Here is an 18979-nt window from a genome sequence, read left to right as displayed (position 1 = left end):
AATTTAGTCAGCCTATGAAAAATGGAGCATACACATTGGAACACTGGCTAACCTCTTACATTGTTAGCATTTTAATGTGGATATATAGATGTGTGTGTATATACATATACATGCATATATACATATAAACATTGTAACATAGGATTCACTTCCCTGTAGTTTCATGTATGTAGGCGTATGTGTATACATATATACATACAAAAGCATATATATGCCTACATATATATGTATAGAAACATTTCCACATTAATGCTAATTATAAGAGGCTAATCACTATTCCAATGTATATTGCTGTCTCTCTCTCCTTCTTCCTCCTCCCCTTTCTCTTGCTCCCTCTCTTCTTCTTTGTCTTCTCTCTTTATTTCTCTCCTCCCGTCTTTTATATAGATAGTTGGAGAGATGTGTCTTAAATATGCACATATATGTTTGTATATACAAATATATATGCACACACAAATACATATATGCATATATATATATAATCTTTAAAAAGCAATCTAGTTAACAATGTTGAGGGAAGAACTGCACCGCCTTTTTACCCTTCAGCATCAGACTGTGCTTTAAAAACAAACTAATAATAAAAACAAACCCTCATTGATCTAAAGCAAAGAATGTTGCCATCATGTCTTTCACAGGAATTTCAGAAGGCCTCTTATGAGGTACCATCTTCATTTCTGCCTATTTCAGGGCCAGTACAATATGGCATAAAAATGATCAGGAGATCTTGGGTCATGAGCCATCTCTGTCACTTACCTGTACAACTTTAGGCAGGTCATTCCTCGGGCCTCAGTTTCCTCAAGTATAAAATGAAACGGCTAGATCAGATGACCTCTAAGGTCGCTTTCAGTTCGAAACTGATGAGCCCATGAACACTGGTAGTGTTTAGCAGTACCACAGAGGGAGAGGTGAAAGAAAGCAAAATGTATGCACACACATAGGATGATGTAGTAGAATAGAATGGGGGAAGGGAGTGAAGGGAGGAAATGAACGTTTGTTAAGTGCCTATTATGTGTCAGGCATTGTGCTAAGCATTTTACAAGTATTATTTCATGAGTTCTTCAAATCCCTTCTCAGATACTTATTAACTATGTCCAGGCAAGTCACTTAACTTCTCTTAACCTCAGTTTTCTGGTCTGTAAAATGGAGATAAAAGCAGCCACCTATTTATTATGGGCTTCAAATCAGATGAAACATGTAAGATACTTTGCAAATATTAAAGCACCATATAAATGTTAGCCATTGTTTTTATTATTTCTCACTACAAGAAGCCTGGAGAAAATGCTCAACAGCTCTCCCTCCATGTTCTAGCCACATAATTCCCCCTTCTCCTTTTGAATAAATATCACTTCCTTTTGCACCCCCTGGTTCTGAGATAAGAGGGAAGAGGAAGAAACATTTATTAAGCCCCTGCTATGTACCAGGCACTGTGTTAAGTGCTTTTACAAATATCTCATTTTATCCTCACAACAGCCGTAGGAATTAGGTAATATTATGATCTCCATCTGAAACTTAAAAAAAGAAATGAAGCAGACAGAGGTTTTTCCCTCAACATTGACTTTCCTGGGGTCATACTGTTAACAATAATAAAAGCTAACATCTATATAGTACTTACTATATGTCAGTAACTGTTGAGCACTCTACACTTATTATCTCGTTTGATCTTCACAACACCCCTGGGAGGTAGGGGCTATTATTATCCCAATTTTACAGATGAGGAAACTGAAGTTAAGTGACTTGCCCAGGGTCACATCGCTAATAAATGTCTGAGGCTGGAGCTGAACTTCCTGACTCTACACCCAGCAGTTTTACCACCTCACTACAGACAACAACAGTTTGCCTATAGTCACAGACTCTTGCCTCAGACTTTTTCACAAAAAGAAACAGCAAAGCAGGATCCGTGTGCTGTTACAACTGGGATACAACAAGTTTTCTTTACTTCTCTGTGGTTTCATGAAAATAAATGACACATCTTCACATCCCTTGCCAATTCCCCATTAGGAAAAGCAGGGTTACTATGTAATAACAGGAAAACAGCATCTTGTCTGGTGAGAAGCCAAGATATTTCTGCCTTAGCAAGGATGGCAGAAAGCCCATAATTTCCAATTTCCTCTGAGGATACATTTTGCTTCATTTTCTTTGGTGATGAAGTACTGTAATCTTGACACTTTGATCATTTTATACATGCTTACTGGCTAAAATACTTTTCCAGCTAAGAGTCTTTCAAGAGGCTCAGCATTTACCCCTCTATTTCTGACTAGCAGACTTAAACTTCCATGGGCTGCTTACTGTTAGACCATTTGTACCCCTTGACTTCAGACAATACAAACAGCCAGCTTGGCATGCAGTCACATCCCACCTTATATTGTTACCTCTTTTATGACCTGTCTGCCCAACTACAGTGGCTTGTTCTGGAGGACAGTAACAGGTTTTCCATTTCTTTTGTAATCCCCCTGAGCACTTAATAAGAGTTCTGTATCTAGTAAATGTTCAATAAATTCATTGAATAAATATGAAATGGAACATTCTGATGGAAGGACAGAAACATGGAGCACAAATGCATATGGCTTTTAAGCTGCACAGAAAAGATACCCTAGCTTTCTAGCTCTATCGCTTCCATTTTGCTTTATGACTTTTTACAATTTATTTAATGTTATTTTTTAAGTTACTTAATCTATTTAGGTTATTTAATGGCCTGGAAATGGAAGAGAACACAAGCATAAATTAAAAATGGGGGAGGAGGAAACTGACAGCAATCATGAGTGCTTATGCAAGGTCTGACTTGAAGACCAGGAGATGGATTAAGTAACCACTTAAGACTCCTTTCAGTGATTTAAATCTGTGATGATGCTATCACCAAACTGTGTGTCATCAAGAGTTTTAGGAGCCCATTGATCCCATTACTGGACAAAGAAGAGCATATAATTAATAGATTTAGAGTTGGAAGGAACCTTAGGGGTCATCTAGTTTATCCCTTGCATTTTATGGATAAGAAACTGAGGTCAGAGAGGCCATGTGATATGTTCAAAGCTACATGGGATTTGAACTGAGGTCTTCTGATTCCTTTGATTCCAAATCTACTATTTTTCCAACTATATGATGTTCTGCCTACATACTTCTATATACCTCAAGGAGGTTTAAAAAAGTTGAATAATTAATAAAATATTCATCATGGGTTTTTGTGGTACTAAAGAACTCGAAATAAAGTGGGTGTTCATCAATTGGGGAATGAATGAACAAACTTTGGTATATAAATGTAATGGAATATTATTGTACAGTAAGTAATTATGTATAGGGAAACAGGAAGATTTACACGAATTACAACAGAGTGAAGTATGCAGACCCAGAATATACATAATGCCTACAACAATGTAAATTAAATTATGGCTAGAAAAAATCCAAATAGAATAATTTCTTTTAAAAAGCCAGTAATAGTCCTGAACAGATAATGAAAAATATTTCCATATTCTCAGAGAGCAGCAAGGTTTGCGAAGTAGAGCACTGGGCCTGGAGTCAGGAAGACCTGAGTTCAAATCTGGCCTCATACACTTACTAGCTGTGGGACCCTGGGCAAGTCACTTAACCCTTTTTGCTTCAGTGTCCTCATCTGTAAAATGGAAGGAAATGGAAAACCACTCCAGTATCTTTGCCAAGAAGACCCCAAATGGGGTCATGAATGGTCAGAGAATGTGGTTATTAAAAGGGGAAGAGGAGGACTCCTGTAAGGAATGAGGAAGGCTTTTAGGAGGAGGGATTTTTATGATAAAACTTGGACTAGAACAAATAGTTTCAGCAGGAGGCAGCTATGAAATCAAGCTGTTTTCTTGCGTTGCCTTGTTAGGGGAGGCAGAGTTCTTTCCAGTTATTGCCAATAGAAGCTATGCATGTCAGGGGAGGTGTCCTCATTTGGAGTGAAAGGGATCTCTGATGATTACGTTTGTATTTTCAAAGCTGGGGTATATTTCTGTTTTTCAAACTTAAAAAAAAATCCAACACAACCACTGATTTGCTTAAACCTAGTGCTTGTTTTATATATGACCAAGTATTTTGCCTAGTTCTTTCTATTAAAAACACTTAACCTCTTTTCTGTTGCCTTTTTCCTCCCTGATCTTGGGAAGTTGCCATACTGTGAGACGAAAGCATTTTCTGTGATTAAAGCATAATAGAAATCAAGAGAAGGGACAGGTTTGGAGGAGCCCTGGAACGCATCCACATTGATTTTTCTTACAGTGTTATTGTTGTTGTTATTATTATTACCAAGCTTATGTTTTCTCTCCAAAACCCTTCTTATATATGTGAGTAGTTGAACAAAACAATATTTGGCTAGGTCCAAAAATATCTCATCCTTCATATTTTGTCCACTGGTTCTCTGTCAGAAGGTAGGTAGTAGCACACTTCCTTATCAGTCTTCTAGAGCCATAGTTGATTGGAGTTCTTAAGTCTTTCAAAGTTGTTTGATTTTATATTGTTCCAATTTATCTTCTATGTGCCTTGCATATACCATATTGTTTGCATGTTGTCTCCTCCATTTGACTGTGAACTTGGAAAGCAAGAATCATCTTTTGCCTTTCTTTATACCCCTACTGATTAACACGATGCCTGGCACATAGTAGGAACTTAATATATGTTTATTGTCTGACTGACTATTGTTAGAGTATAAGTTGTTCTTGTTCTGCTCACTTCACATCAGTTGCTCAGAAAAACCCCCACTACTCGATATTGTTCAAACTCAACACAAACACATAATTAATACATATTTTCACGGTCAACCCAGGTATCTTCCCTTCTTGCTAAGCCAAATGACAAAGCTTCTAGGGTTGCAACTTCGTGGGAATAATATCTGATAATTTGCATAATACTTGAAAGTTTGCAAAGTGCTTTATAAACATTATTTCATTTTAAGCTTTGAAACAAACTATAAGGTAGTGCCTATTATTATCTCTATTCTGTAAATGAGGTGCCTGAGTGAGGTCAAAAAAGTTAAGTGACTCGTGTAGGGCCACATGACTAGTAAATGTCTGAGTCCGAATTCTGACCATGGCCTCATGACTTCAAATCCAACACTCACTCTGCTATGTTGTTGCTGTTCAGTCGAGGCTGACTCTTCATGATCCTATTTGGGGTTTTCTAGCAAAGATACTGGAGTGGTTTGCCATTTCCATTTCCAGCTTATTTTACGGATGAGGAATCTGAGGCAAACGGGTAAGTGACTTGCCCTAGTCTGTGTCTGGTAAGCTAGTAAGTGTCTGAGGCCAGGTTCAAACTCAGGAAGATGAGTCTTCTTGACTCCCAGCCCTGTACTCAATGCACTGCACCACCTGAGTGCCCTCCATTCTACTATATCATGCTGCCTTTTGGAATGAGTGTTAGATTCAGAATGGAGTGTGGTGCATCAGAAAGCCTGGGTTTCAATAGTAGTTCTACTAATTACTAGCTGTGCAACTACAGACAATTTAACTTTTCTGAGCCTTAATGTTGGCATCAGTAAAATCAGAGGGTTAGATTAGAACACCCCTAAGGTTATTTCCAAGTCTAAATCTAGATAAGTTGGAGATCAATAGATTCCTCTTCTCATCCACAGTCTACTTTATTATCATCATCAGTTACCATTATGATCAACAAGTATTTATTAAGCACCTACTATGTGCCAGGTACTATGCTAAGCCTGGGAATACCAAGGAAAAAAAAGCAAAAACACTGTCTCTGTCTCCAAGTAGCTAACATTTGAATGGGCAAACGACTCTGTACATATAAGAGATGTAAATTGGAGGTAATCTCAAAGGGAAGGCCTACAAAAACCTAAATGTGGCATCTAACTTTAATTATGCCCAGTGGGACAGATTCTAAATGAATTCACCCAAAAGCTAAAAATGATGAAAGGATTCCACATCATTGGTTATAAAAGCAAACAACCAGACAAGGATCCCTCACAATATTTCCCCCCTGAGTACCCCCTTCCTGCCTCTTTCTTGACCAGTATAAAGATCCCCTCTCCAGCCATGACTGAGAGTCTGTGCTTATGTTGGAAAGGCCTGCCTGCCCAGAGCCGAGAGAAGAGAGGAGCTCAGCCAGAACTGCTTTGCCAGCTGTTTGAGAAACTGTCGTTCAAGACTGACAAATTGTCTGCAGACAGCTGTGGAGGATAGGGTTGGACACCATGTCAGCTGTCAGCAATTTTCTGAGATTCCCCAATTCTGCCTACATTATCTGCATTTAAAAGAAGGACATGCATGTATTTTAAAGAAGAAGAAAAGAACTCAAAAGAAGTAACAGTGACGACCATATCAGAGACTCGAGCTCCCTCCAAAAACATTTTTGGGGGGTTTCTTTGTTTGTCATCTGTGCCTAGAGCAAAGTCACAATTCTGTTTGGCATTGTACTTTTCAAGTTCACATCACTCGTGTGCCCATCCATCAGAAGTAGCTAAAGCCACTCATTAAAAAGTGTATTCTGGGCATTAACTTCAGCAAATGAGTCCAGGCTTCTTGTGTTGAAATGGAAATAGGAACATCCCACATGGGGCACGGCCTCAATGAGAGCTTCATCAATATATCAGTTAAACAGATCTGCATGGAGCCCAAGGAAAGCAAGTGCCATATACTGTTATAGGGAAGGGTCATATGAGGAGGTAAGTACACCACCATTCTGTGATCAGCTGCTGATAATTATGTCTCCACAGGGCAATTAAAGGCAATGATGAAAAGTAGAGTTTAAGAGCCCATGAATGCTGATGATTATTTATCATGACCTTGGTACTTCTATCAAGAGTTTCATAATGGTGTTCTTTAGAGGAAAGGCAATTTGGTACCTGATCTGGGCCTATAATTTGATTTTGTGTGACTTTTTGGCTCCCTAGAGGGAGGCCAGGTGGTGGCACAGTGAAACAAGTGCTGGGCCTAGAGTCAGAAAGACCAGAGTTCAAATGTGACCTCAGATACTTACTGGCTGTGTGCCTCAGTTTCCTCCACTGTAAAATGGGGATAACAGCACCTACCTCACAGGCTTGTTGTGAGAATTGAATGATATAATATTTGTAAAATTCCTAGTATATTGTAGGCTCTTAAGAAATACTTGTTTCCTTCTTTGTAGGTTATATCCATGGGAGTGGCATGGGAGTATCTTGCATGTGCATATCCCTGGCAGAATGGAGAATCTCCAGCAAGTATTGCTGTCTGTAGATAGGGGCAATAGTTGGGGAGAGAGACTGGAACTAGTTCTAATACATTAAGGAATGAAATGATAGATTGATTTTAGGACCCAGGGTTTCTTAGTCTTTGTGTGTATGTGTGTGTGTGTGTGTGTGTGTGTGTGTGTGTGTGTATGTGTGTGTGTGTGATGGACTCCCAGGTAAAACCTGTGGACTTTTTCTCAGATTCATGTTTTTAAATGCATAAATTAATTATATTGAAATATCAAAATACAAAAAACAAATCTAAGTTCACGGATCCTAGGTTAAGAATCCTTTTCTTATGCTGATTAGTGCCCACCTGAAGAATTGTTTCATGGAGCTTTTTACTCTGGGATAATTAAGGTATAACAATGAATAGAAGCTGCAAGTCACCTACAAATGGCATGGCCATCACAACATGAACAGTTAGTTTCTTTAGCTTATTAGAAAAGATGAGTGGCAAAAAGGGAATTTGCAAGGAAGTTGACATCATTTTTCTAACATCTTCCTAGAAGAGAATCATAGATTTTGAGAGTTCAGATTACAAATAAGTAAGCTGAGGCCCAGATGATTTAGAGCCTGATTTGCCCAGGAAACATTTTTTCCTATTAGGCTGGGGAAGCAGTTAGATTACTCCTGTGAATTCCATTTAGACATCTCAGAAATATCACTGAATTCTGAAAATGAACAGTGATTCAATCAGGATAGAGTGGAAGTCAGATCATGATCACACGAGATATAGAGAATCATGAGAGGGAGAATAGATAATTTTATTCACACTAAATTAAAAAGATTTTGCACAAACAAAACCAATGCAGCCAAAATTAGAAGGGAAGCAGGAAACTGGAGAGGGGAAAGGAATTTTTACAGTAAGTTTCTCTAATAAAGATCTCATTTTTCAAATGTGAAGGGAACTGAGCCAAATTTATAGAAATGAGAGCCATTCTCCAATTGATAAATGATCAAAGGATATGAACAAGCAGTTTTCAGAAGAAATCAAAACTATTAATAGTCATATGAAAAAATATTCTAATTCACCAATAGTTAGAGAGATACAAATTAAAACAACTCTGAGGTACTACCTCACCATCATCAGATTGGCAACCATGATGAATAAGGACAAATTTTATGTCATAATATTATGACGGAATACTGTCATGCTCTAAGAAATGATGAAGAGGATGGTTTCAGAAAAACCTAGGAAGATCAATAAATCTGATCTATGTTAGCCCCAGCTAAATAGGATTATAGTCTTATATTGCCTACCTGTTATGCTTGTTTGTTTTTAATTCCACTTGATTACTAAGTTTTCAGAACCTACAGAGCCCTTTGTGTTAAGGAATATTTAAAGTCATGTTGTACCTTGGTTTAAATTACACAAAAAGGATAAATACACACACACACACACACATATATATGTATATGTATATATTAATCAAGAATACACTACACCTTTGGGTGAATGGAGTGGCACCCAAGTAATTAGGAAGACCTGGGACAGACACAGTTCTCTTGCTTTCCTCTCTTTTAGATAACAATTTGGAACAACTATCTATAAACATGGAAGTATTTAAGTCAAAGTATTTGAGACCACCTAATCTAGCCATCTCATCATATAGATTAGGAAACAGAAGAACATGGAGGTGAAATGACTTGTCCAAGGTAAAAGAGCAAGATTGTTCTAGAGCTTAGCCTTAAACTCAAGATTCCAAATCCAATGTTCTTTCTGGTACAAAAAACTGCCTCTAGGCACTGAGATTTGGAGAAAGTTAAGAGTATATGTCAACTGAAAGAAATCAAGATAGCTCCAGAGAACTAGAGAAATGGCTTCTGCAAGAGAACTTGAGAGCTACTTCAGAGAATTTACTATTAAAGGTGAATTTGGAAGAGTAAATGAGTAGCAGAAGAGTATTAATACATGTATTCTAAATCAAAGCTGAAACAAATGTTCTCTGGAATTAATAACAATTGCGTAGAAGAAGGATAAGCATTGTTTAGAGGCATTACTAACAGTTTAAGTTAGAGGTAATAGATATCATTTGTAACAAGATTTTTTTCTTAATTTAATCAATATATATTTGGGTGCTTGAGATACATATATAAAACACTTAAGTGCTAGGGAGAATACAAGAATTTATTTTCACAACATTTTATTCAGCACCTACTATAGGTAAATTATTGTGCTAAGTAATGGCTGAAATAGATGGAAAATCCCTACCCTCATGGAGTTGGCATCCTAGAAGAAGGGTATGACACATATACAAAAAAACTAAATAGAAAATTATATTTAGTAAGTTCATGAAGAGGATAGATACAAAGAACTATGCCCTTCTCCTCTAAAACTTAACAATCTAATAATCATCATGAGAATTGTATATAATTATCTATACTCTGAGCAATTATAAGAAAAATGCCATTTGAATAGTAAATAAAATTTCCTTAGGAGTTTAGAGGAGTTTAAGATTGTTTGTCATTGGAGTACTTACTTGTAGAAAGTTTAAAGGCCTTTCTGTGAGATCCCCTTGAAATGATTAACTGCATGTTAAATGTTAACTACTTCTGAACACAAACGAAGCTTTTGTTGAGGCATTGATGACATCTCCTCAATAAAATATGGATTCACCTTCCTCTGAGTTCTCCTTAACTGAATGATGTCAAATTAAAGATGGCTGAATAGTAGCTAGTCATACATCTGAAGTAAGCCCTGAGACTTGGCCTCTAAACAACAGAGATACAGACAGAGAGAAATGGAAGCTGAGATTGTCTCATAAATGTGTGTTACAGCTCCTTTATCTGTCCACAAGTGAAATGGTTGCCTCAGAAGATAGTTCCCTATCCCTGCAATTCTTCAAAAAGAGTTGATGAGAAGAGAAAGATGTTGTAGAGGGAAATCCTGCTCATGTACATCTTAGACCTTATGGTTTCTGAGATCCTATGATTCCTACATCCATATCTTATGTCAGAGGCAGGGCCCAGAACTCAGGTCTTCTGAGTCCAACACCATTGTTCTTTCTGTTAGAATTACAGTTCTTTAAAAGTGCATTATCAAAGAACACTACCCAGTAAAATCTAGGGGATGTCCAAATTTTCTATGCTACACTCAGGCTGCATTTCTACAGCCTTGGCTTATTGAGGAATCCTCGTGCATTAGGGAACTACCTCTAGGAGAAGAGGGAACTATGTGGTCCACAGAGAGGGCAGCAGTCAGGGGTGCTGGTAGAGTAGCTAAGAGTTCTTGAGCCAAGTAGGGAGCTCTAGGACTATGAACAGGTTGGGGTGGTTGGCAGGGATGGATTTACTGGACAAATGAAGAAATTCCTGGACTAAGCCTTCTGGTCACAGAGGAGGAATTTTTGGACACCACCCTGTTCCTGTGACAAATAGGAGCTACAGGCAAGAAGCAGGATGGGATAAAGCCAAGATGTAGGGAAGCAAGTGTAAGATGTGACCTCTATTACTGAATTTTATGAACCTTCAACTGAATTATATGGGCTAGTGAGACACGAGGAAAGGGTATCAGCTCTCTAGTGACCACTTAATCATGGCTGAGGGGATATTCAACCTCATGATAGTTCACTAAGACTGGATGACTATACAGGTTCATGAAGAAGATAAAGCTCACCATAGGAATGAATTGTTTTACTCTCTAGTAGTCTGAAATGCTTTTGTCTTTTAGGGATTTGGGAAAGGTTCGATAAATAGTACTGTATGTCTATACGGTGTAGGTACTAAGGGATGGTGAGGTCTACTAGAAAGAAGGAGAGTTGATTTAATGGGTAAGCTGGGAATTTCTTTGTCTTTTGCATTTCTTTTTGATTGGGTTAATTAAACCTTAACCCATATTGAGTATATTGTTAGCCTGAATGATTATATGGGAACTGGGGGCCTTTTCCCTTTTATTATAGAGATCTATATGAGAGCCAAACATTAATGATACCAAGGATAGTAAGCAAAATGAACCAGATTCTGATGTTCCCAGAAAAAGCACTGGGTGGGAGCTGCCCCTAAGATTGAATCCAGTGCACATAACACCAGATCTTGGCCATTGATCTCAGAGAAAAGGGTTCGTGGAGGAGGTGGATTTTGATCTGAGTTAAAGGGTAAGATTTTGATAGCTGGAGGGGGAGATTCCAGAAGGAGAAAATGTCATGAACAAAAGTATAGAGGTGAAAAGGTAGAGTGATAGATCAGTTTGTCTGGAGTACAGGGTTCTTTGAGTGTTACTCTATATGATATATTTTGCAGCTAATAAGTAGGAAATGAAATTTGTGGCTCAAATGAGCGGTGATATTTTTACTTTATTCAAAGGCATGTATGGCATATTCTAGTCCCCTCCCCCATTATCTATGCCTCAAGTAAATCTAATTGTAGTATCTATGCAGCTCTGACACACTCCTAATCGTGGTGAAAGAATGACAGAATATGAAAGTTTGAACAGACCTTAGAGGTCATCTAGCCCAACCCCTCACGTTATGTACATCTAGAGGAATTCTACAGCTGTCTGGCATCTTTGTCAGAAGTGAAATCAGAGAACTTGGTGGAAATCAAAACCCGCTTGAGGATTTGCCTTGGATCCTCCACCCCTTTTAAGCAATGAAAATGATACAATTAACAATGGGGAATATAGAACTGGTGAGACCTCCTTTAAAAGAAAACACAAAATGTAATTTTGTAATTACTCAGAATCTGAGTAATGGATAAATTATGGAGCAGGTATTTACTTCTTGAAAGGATTGCTTATTATATAAAACCATTTCAGAATTGGAAGTGACTTTAAAGGGCAAGCCAGAGTATAATAAACCAAGAGCTAGAAAGCACCTCAGAGATCATCTCACCCTCTTTTTTTCCTTCCTTCTCCTGCCCTCCAGTCTTCACTTTAGAGAAGGTCACCTAGACACAAATAGGCATACACACACACACACACACACACACACATATATATATATATATATATATATATGCACACACATATACATATACATATACACACATATATATGTAAAATTATTCTATCCATACTTTTATTTATCAGTTCTTTCTCAAGTTGCAAATAGTGTCTTTCTTCATATGTCCTTTATAGTTAATTTGGGTATTTATAATAGTCAAAATGACTTATTCGCTTAAAGTCGTTCTTAAAATAACATTGCTGTTACTGTATACAATATTCTCTTGGTTCTGCTCATTTTACTTTTCATTATTTTGTACAAGTCTATCCATGCTTTTCTTTGATCATTGAGGTCATTTCTTTTTTTTTCTTTTTCTTTTCTTTTCTTTTCTTTTTTGCTTTTTGGTGAGGTAATCAAGGTTAAGTGACTTGCCCAGGGTCACACAGCTAGTAAGTGTCAAGTGTCTCAGACCAGATTTGAACTCAAGTGTTCTTGACTCCAAGGCTAGAGATCTATCTGTTGTGCCACCTAACTGCCCCTTAGCTCATCATTTCTTATAGCACAGTACTATTCCCTAACAACCATATACTACAACTTTTTAGCTATTCCCCAATTGCTGGGCACCCCTGCAATTTCCAGTTCTTTGCCACCACAAAGACAGCTACTATAAATATTGTAGAACATGAAAGTTCCTTTGCTTTTTCCCTAATTATCTTTGGACATAGACTTAGTGTTGGTATTGTTCATCTAATGGTTGCTAACCTGGGGTCCATGGACCCCCAAGGAGACAGTGGAGAGATATCAGGGATACATGAAGTTGAATGGGAAAAGATTATGTGTTTATTTTTTCTAACCTCTAACTGAAATTTAGTATTTCTTTCAATTATAAATGTCGGCAACAAGCATTATTCTGAGAAGATGTCTGTAGGCTTTACCAGACTACCAAAAGGATCTGTGACAAACAGAAAAAGGTTAAGAGCCTCTGTCCTTGTCTAGCCCTTTATTTAACAGATAAGGAAATTGAAGACCAAGGGAGAGAGGTAGAGGGAGAAAACCCAGCATCACATAGGTTCCTCACTCAGATTCTAATGCCAGCTCTTCTGGCTCCAAATCCAGCTCTCTTCCCACTACACCACTGAACAAGAGTTTCCAATAAAAATCACCTATAGGCAACCCCCCCCCCAGGATACCTTTATATGACAAATAACTCCGTGTGTGTGTGTGTGTGTGTGTGTGTGTGTGTGTGTGTGTGTGTGTGTGTGTATTCATAGGATCACAGACTTAAGGATGGAAGGTATTGTCTTGTCCAATACCCTCATTTAAAAGATGAAGAAGCTAAAGCCTAGAAAGGTTAAAGTGAATTGTTCATTGTGACCCAGGTAATAAGTGTCAGAGGCACGATGTGAAGCCAGGTCTTTCTGACTTCAGTTCTAGTAGTATGTCATGTTAGACGATTAGGCCCAATTTTAAAGGAATATATCTGCAGTACATCTTCATAGCTTCCTTTGGAGGGCTTATGATTTATTCTTCTTCACCCACTATGAACATAGAATTACATTCCATTTTCTAAATCCATCTCCTTCTCTTCTTTCTCTTTAGCATGTCATAGTATAGGCATTTTCCATAAAGGTCTTATCAATAGGCATGTATAGAGTATGGCCTGGGCATGCTAGTAGACCCTGGGGGAACATTTCCTTTAGTTCTTCCCCATGGACCTCCAAGGCCAAACAAAATCATCATGTGGTAGTGATGGGAAGGGAAAGAGCCAATGTGAACACTTCTCTAAGGTGTACCTATTATGTCAATATTATTTTATTATACCAATGCTCTGTGCATGCCTACGGCCCTGCTCTGATGCTTCATCACAGTTTGGAGATGACAATTTTTTGAGCACTCCAAGATTATGCATTATGCAGAGTTTCTGAAAGATTTTACCAAACTGGAAGGGCCTTGAGTTTAGATCCCATGACAAACTGTGTGTCTGAGAACTGACCAAGCCGAGTTCAGAAAGTCTCATTACCAGAAGGCTGACTACCAGGCAATGATTTTTTTTTGGGGTGAGGCATGAAATGTGGCACAAGGATCCACGGTATTAAAAATCATATATCTCAAACTATCAAAGTCATTGCTCACAAACTAAATTGGGCCACAATTAACTCACAACTAGATTGTTAGTGCCTTTGGAAGAGATTAGAAATGTATGGGAACTCCACAAAGCTACACTTAATCTTTTCCATGGGTCTTGGAATGGAAACATGGAATTAGAGGGTTCTCTACTAGCAGAGAATTATTTGAGTCTTTAAGATGGGAAGATCATGTTTGTGGAAATTAAAATTACTATCTTGGCAATGGATACCTTACAATAACTTGTTAGGAAGTCTATGATATGACAGTTTGTTTTTATCATTTATCTGATGTTTCCCAATCTGCCAAGTTTTTAGGTTTTTACCTTCATTTGTATCCCCAATTCTTTGCATAGTCCCTGACACATATTAGGTGCTTAATATATGCTTTTTGACTTGACTTGACGTGTTAACCCTCCCATGCTGGCCATGAATGTTTTCTACTTTTGCGCCTCACATCCACAGGCTAAAAGAACATGACTGTTGTCATGAAGAAACTATACTAAGGGTTATCCAAAAAGTACAGACTCCCGTGGGAAAAAAACAAGGAAAAGGGATTTTTAAACAGGGTAGGAAGCAAAGCATATAGAATTCATTTTGGGCTCACCCGCTGGATTCCTCTATTCCCAGCCTGACAATTTTTAGGCCTTAGTCACATGGATAATTCTTCATATTTTTCTGTTTGGTTTCAAGTCTTTGAAAATCTTCAGAGAAACACCCAGCACCATGAATAAATCAAACCCATCACTGGATTAAGTATATCAACACTATCCATAGCAACCAATTAGGGAAAACAGAATAATGTTTTGTGAAAAGGTGATGCAATTTCTGTGCCTTTTAAAGGGAGACAGTTAACGAGAGAGCAAGAAAACAATGTGTGTGAAGCCAACTGCAAACGCTGATGGACGTGTTGTGTGCAATTAATTGTACTGTTTTCCTGAAAATATAAACCTGGAAAATATAAACCTGGCACACACAGGTTATGCCATTGCAAAATAAGCTAGACAGGTTTTTCAGAAAATCCCAGTGAAAACTTCCTCAGACAAGAGGATTTGGGCTCTTTTCCAATTTAAATGTGCTTATATGGGAAGGCAACACTGTATAGGGGCAAAAACCATTGGTAGACTATGATAGAATTCTAGATTCAGAAGTGGCAGAAACCTTGGAAGTTATCTTGTTGAATTCCTCCATTTAACAGATAGGGAAACTGAGGCCCAGAGAGTTGGAGTGACATGGCCAAAGACTCACAGGTAAGTAAATGGTAGAGTGAAGATTCACATCTACGTCCTGGAACTCCAAATTCATTGCTTTCTCCACTGAACTACATTGCCTATATTTTAATCCTGCTTCTCCCACTAACTTGCTATGTGACCTTAGATAAATCATTTAACCTCTCTAGGCCTCATTTTCCTTATCTGTAAAATGAGGTGGCTTGGTGATGCTGTTCTAAGATTCATTCCAGCCCAAAATTCTATGATCTTAGGAATTCATTTTAATCTTCAGTACTTGTATATGAATTTTCAGGCTCACCTGGGGCACACCAGTTGAGATTAATCCTGAAACAGCACCAATGATAATGATAAGCAAAGGAGAACTTCCTTCTGAAGAACTAAATATGAAAGTGTCTATATTTGTTCTTGTACTTTAGGGAAATGTTATTTTTCAATAATGTTAATATTCGTTGCCAGATTTGGTAAATAAAACATCTGGGAAGGATTTTCTGCATGTGATTTCTATTTCAGTTTGAAACCTCAACAACTCTTCAGAATTTGGAAACTTGTAACAGTGGAAAGAGCATTGGATTTGGAGTTATAAAATGTTGTTTAGTTGTGTCCAACTCTTTGTGACCCCATTTAAGGTTTTCTTGGCAGAGATACTGGAGTGGTTTGCCATTTCCTTCTTCAGCTCATTTTACAGGTGAGCAAACTGAGGTAAACAGGGTTTAGTGATTTACCCAGGGTCACGCAGCTACTAAATATCTGAGGCCAGATTGGAACTCGGGAAGATGAGTCTTCCTGACTTCAGGCCCAGTGCTCTGTCCACTGAACCACCTAGCTGCCCTTGGATTGGAGTTATAAGGCCTGTGTTCAAATCCCGGCTCTACTATTTGCAATCTAAAGTACTGTGAGCCTCACTCTACCTTTCTGGGGCTGGGCCAGATGACTCCTGAGGTCCGTTCCAGCTTGAAAACTATGATTCTAAGTGCACATAAATGCAGGTATCATCTAATCTTAAGGTATTTCAAGCCCCAGTGAGGCTAGGTTTTATATCAAAGGATGATATATACAAGATCAGATTCAAATTTAGGGAGAAGGCTAATTTGTGTCAGGTGTGACACAAATCTTTCCCAGGAGGAGGGACTGAGAACAGAAAAGGGGGAAAATGGATGAGATTATGCCCCTATCAGGCCTTCAGGAGAAATAAGAAGCCAAAAGGGTAATTGGAACAACAACTACATGTCCATGAGTAAAGAAAAGTAATCATTCCTGGCCTTTCCTCGCTAAGATCTCAAATTGTTTGACGAAGAGGCTCTTTAATCCTAAGGCTTAAAAAGGGACTGAAATGGGCCATAGCTATTTTAGCTTGTTAAAAACTGATGAAATAAAACCACCTATAGCAGTGATTATAGAAGGTAAATAATCAAAGTTTGTTGATAGATTTAGCAATTATCAGCACACTATAAAGCACCTCTTTAACCTTTAAGTTATACACGTGATGTGTTCTAGCTTGGGTTCAGAAAAAAAGAGGCCTAGAAAAGGAGTAACAATGGCAGCTTTTGCTGAGATGATGACCCGTTTCTACTTCTCTAAGGTTATTGCTGGCCAGAGCTGGAGCTGTTTCTGGCCCTGGTGTTGTCATCAACACCATGATTGTGGGAGAGGTGATTCCTGGCCTGTTAATCCTCACTCAGTGATAATTCCTATCATCATGTTTCTCCATTCTGGCTTCCAAGTCACTAAGCATGACTAAAAAATTCAAGGAAGGAGAGCTGATTTTGCCCCCTTACAAATTTATGGCACAGCTGGGACCTCATTTGTGTTCAACAATCCTGTTGTCTTAGTCTTTCTGACTCTATCTTCTTCTATCGCGGGATCTTAATCTTTTGCGTATTGTAGACTCTGACAGTTCACTGAAGCCTATTAATCCCTTATCAGGATAATGTTTTTTAATGCATAAAATGAAATACATAGGATCACAAAGAAAGCAAACAATGAAAATTCAATTATATATATAATTCACATATATAATTCATATATATAATATATTTTAAGTTCATGCAACTCAGGTTAAGGTTCAGAGCTTTACAACAATAATTCCAAAAAGTTCTCTCTCCTCAAGCCCCAATGACACCTCAAATCCTCCCCTATTTAGAGCAGATGGATTAGCCTCCCACTCCTGAAGAAAACGGAGAACCTTTAATGTGAGCTTCCTAAACTCTCCTCTATTCCTCAAAACTTCTCACCAACATCACCCACTCACTCCTCATCCCTCAGGTCATAAAAAAAGAGGCCCCTTTACTCCTTGCTAAGACAGTTCTCCTAACTATAGCTTTAATCCCATCTGTATTCTCTTTTTCTAGGACTTTGTTCTAATGATCATTCCTTCTTTATCATACATCTTCAATCTCTCCCTCTCTATTACCTAATTCTCATTTATTTTATATATGCACATTTCCCCCCAGTCCTAAAAAAACAAAATAAAAACTTTTCACTTGACCTTTCTACTTTCCTTCTACTGCCCCTTACCTAGCCTGACAACATCCTTTCCTTTTTGATTTTATTTTTTAACATCACTTATTTTCTCTTCCTCCTACATTATTCTCCCCACCTGTGAACAATTAACAACCTGTCATAATAAATATACATAGTCAAACAAAAATTTCCCATTTTGATCATGTCTAAAAATGTATATCTCATTTGACCTTTCTTTTAATTTTTAATTTTTAAAATTTTTATTTATTTTATTTTAAATTTATGGAATAAAACAATTATTTCTATAATCTAGTATAATAAAAAAGATGATTGCACATGAAACTGCAAATCTATTATGTACAGCTTGCTATTCCTTTTAAGTATATAATAAAGTTATCATGTACAGTTTTTTTTCCTTTTTTTTCTTCCTTCCTCCCTCCCCACCCTAGAGATGGCTACCATTAGACACACACACACACACACACACACACACACACACACACACACACACACGTAAAATCATTCTATACATACTTCTATTTATTAGTTCTTTCTCAGGATGCAGATAGCATCTTCCTTCATAGGTCCTTTGTAGTTAATTTGGGCATTTCTAATAGTCAAAGACATTTGAAGTCCACCACCTCTCTGGCAGGAGGTGAGGAGTGTGCTTCATCTTCAGGCCTCTGGGCCTAACCTTTTAAAAAGCTGTCTTCTCTGATGTCTCCACTTCCTCATTTACTACTCTTCTCAGTCTGGCTTCTTCTGCTTTCCCAAAACTTCCTCCCTGCAAGGGAACCCATGACCTCCTGATTGCCAAGCCTGGTGGCTCCCCCGACCCCTCCAGTTCTCATCATTCTTGACCTCTCGGTGGTATTTGACAGTTAATTATACCCTCCTTTTGGACATCCTTTCCTTTGGCTTTAGCCACGCAATACCTCCCTGCTTCTCTTTCAATTGATCCTTCTCAGTTCCCTTCGCCAGTTCCTCACCTGTTTTATGACCCTTAAGATCAGTGGTCCTCAACATTCTGCTCTTGGCATCTTTGTCCTCTTTCCTTTTACCCTCTACCTTAACCATCTCATTAATTTCCATCGATTCAGTCATTTCCAAATC

The 18979-nt window shown here is 38.0% G+C and overlaps 1 pseudogene; it reads right to left on the bottom strand.

The window, feature by feature from the left end:
* Positions 1-6014: 6014 nt before the first annotated feature.
* Positions 6015-18979, bottom strand: part of LOC114049797 — a 71055-nt pseudogene continuing 58090 nt past the window's right edge.

Source organism: Vombatus ursinus, unplaced genomic scaffold, assembly GCF_900497805.2.
Source record: "Vombatus ursinus unplaced genomic scaffold, bare-nosed wombat genome assembly UNPS02000577.1, whole genome shotgun sequence".
Lineage (NCBI taxonomy): Eukaryota > Metazoa > Chordata > Mammalia > Diprotodontia > Vombatidae > Vombatus > Vombatus ursinus.
The sequence above is the reverse complement of the archived record's forward strand: the minus strand, read 5'-3'. Positions and strand labels throughout refer to the sequence as shown.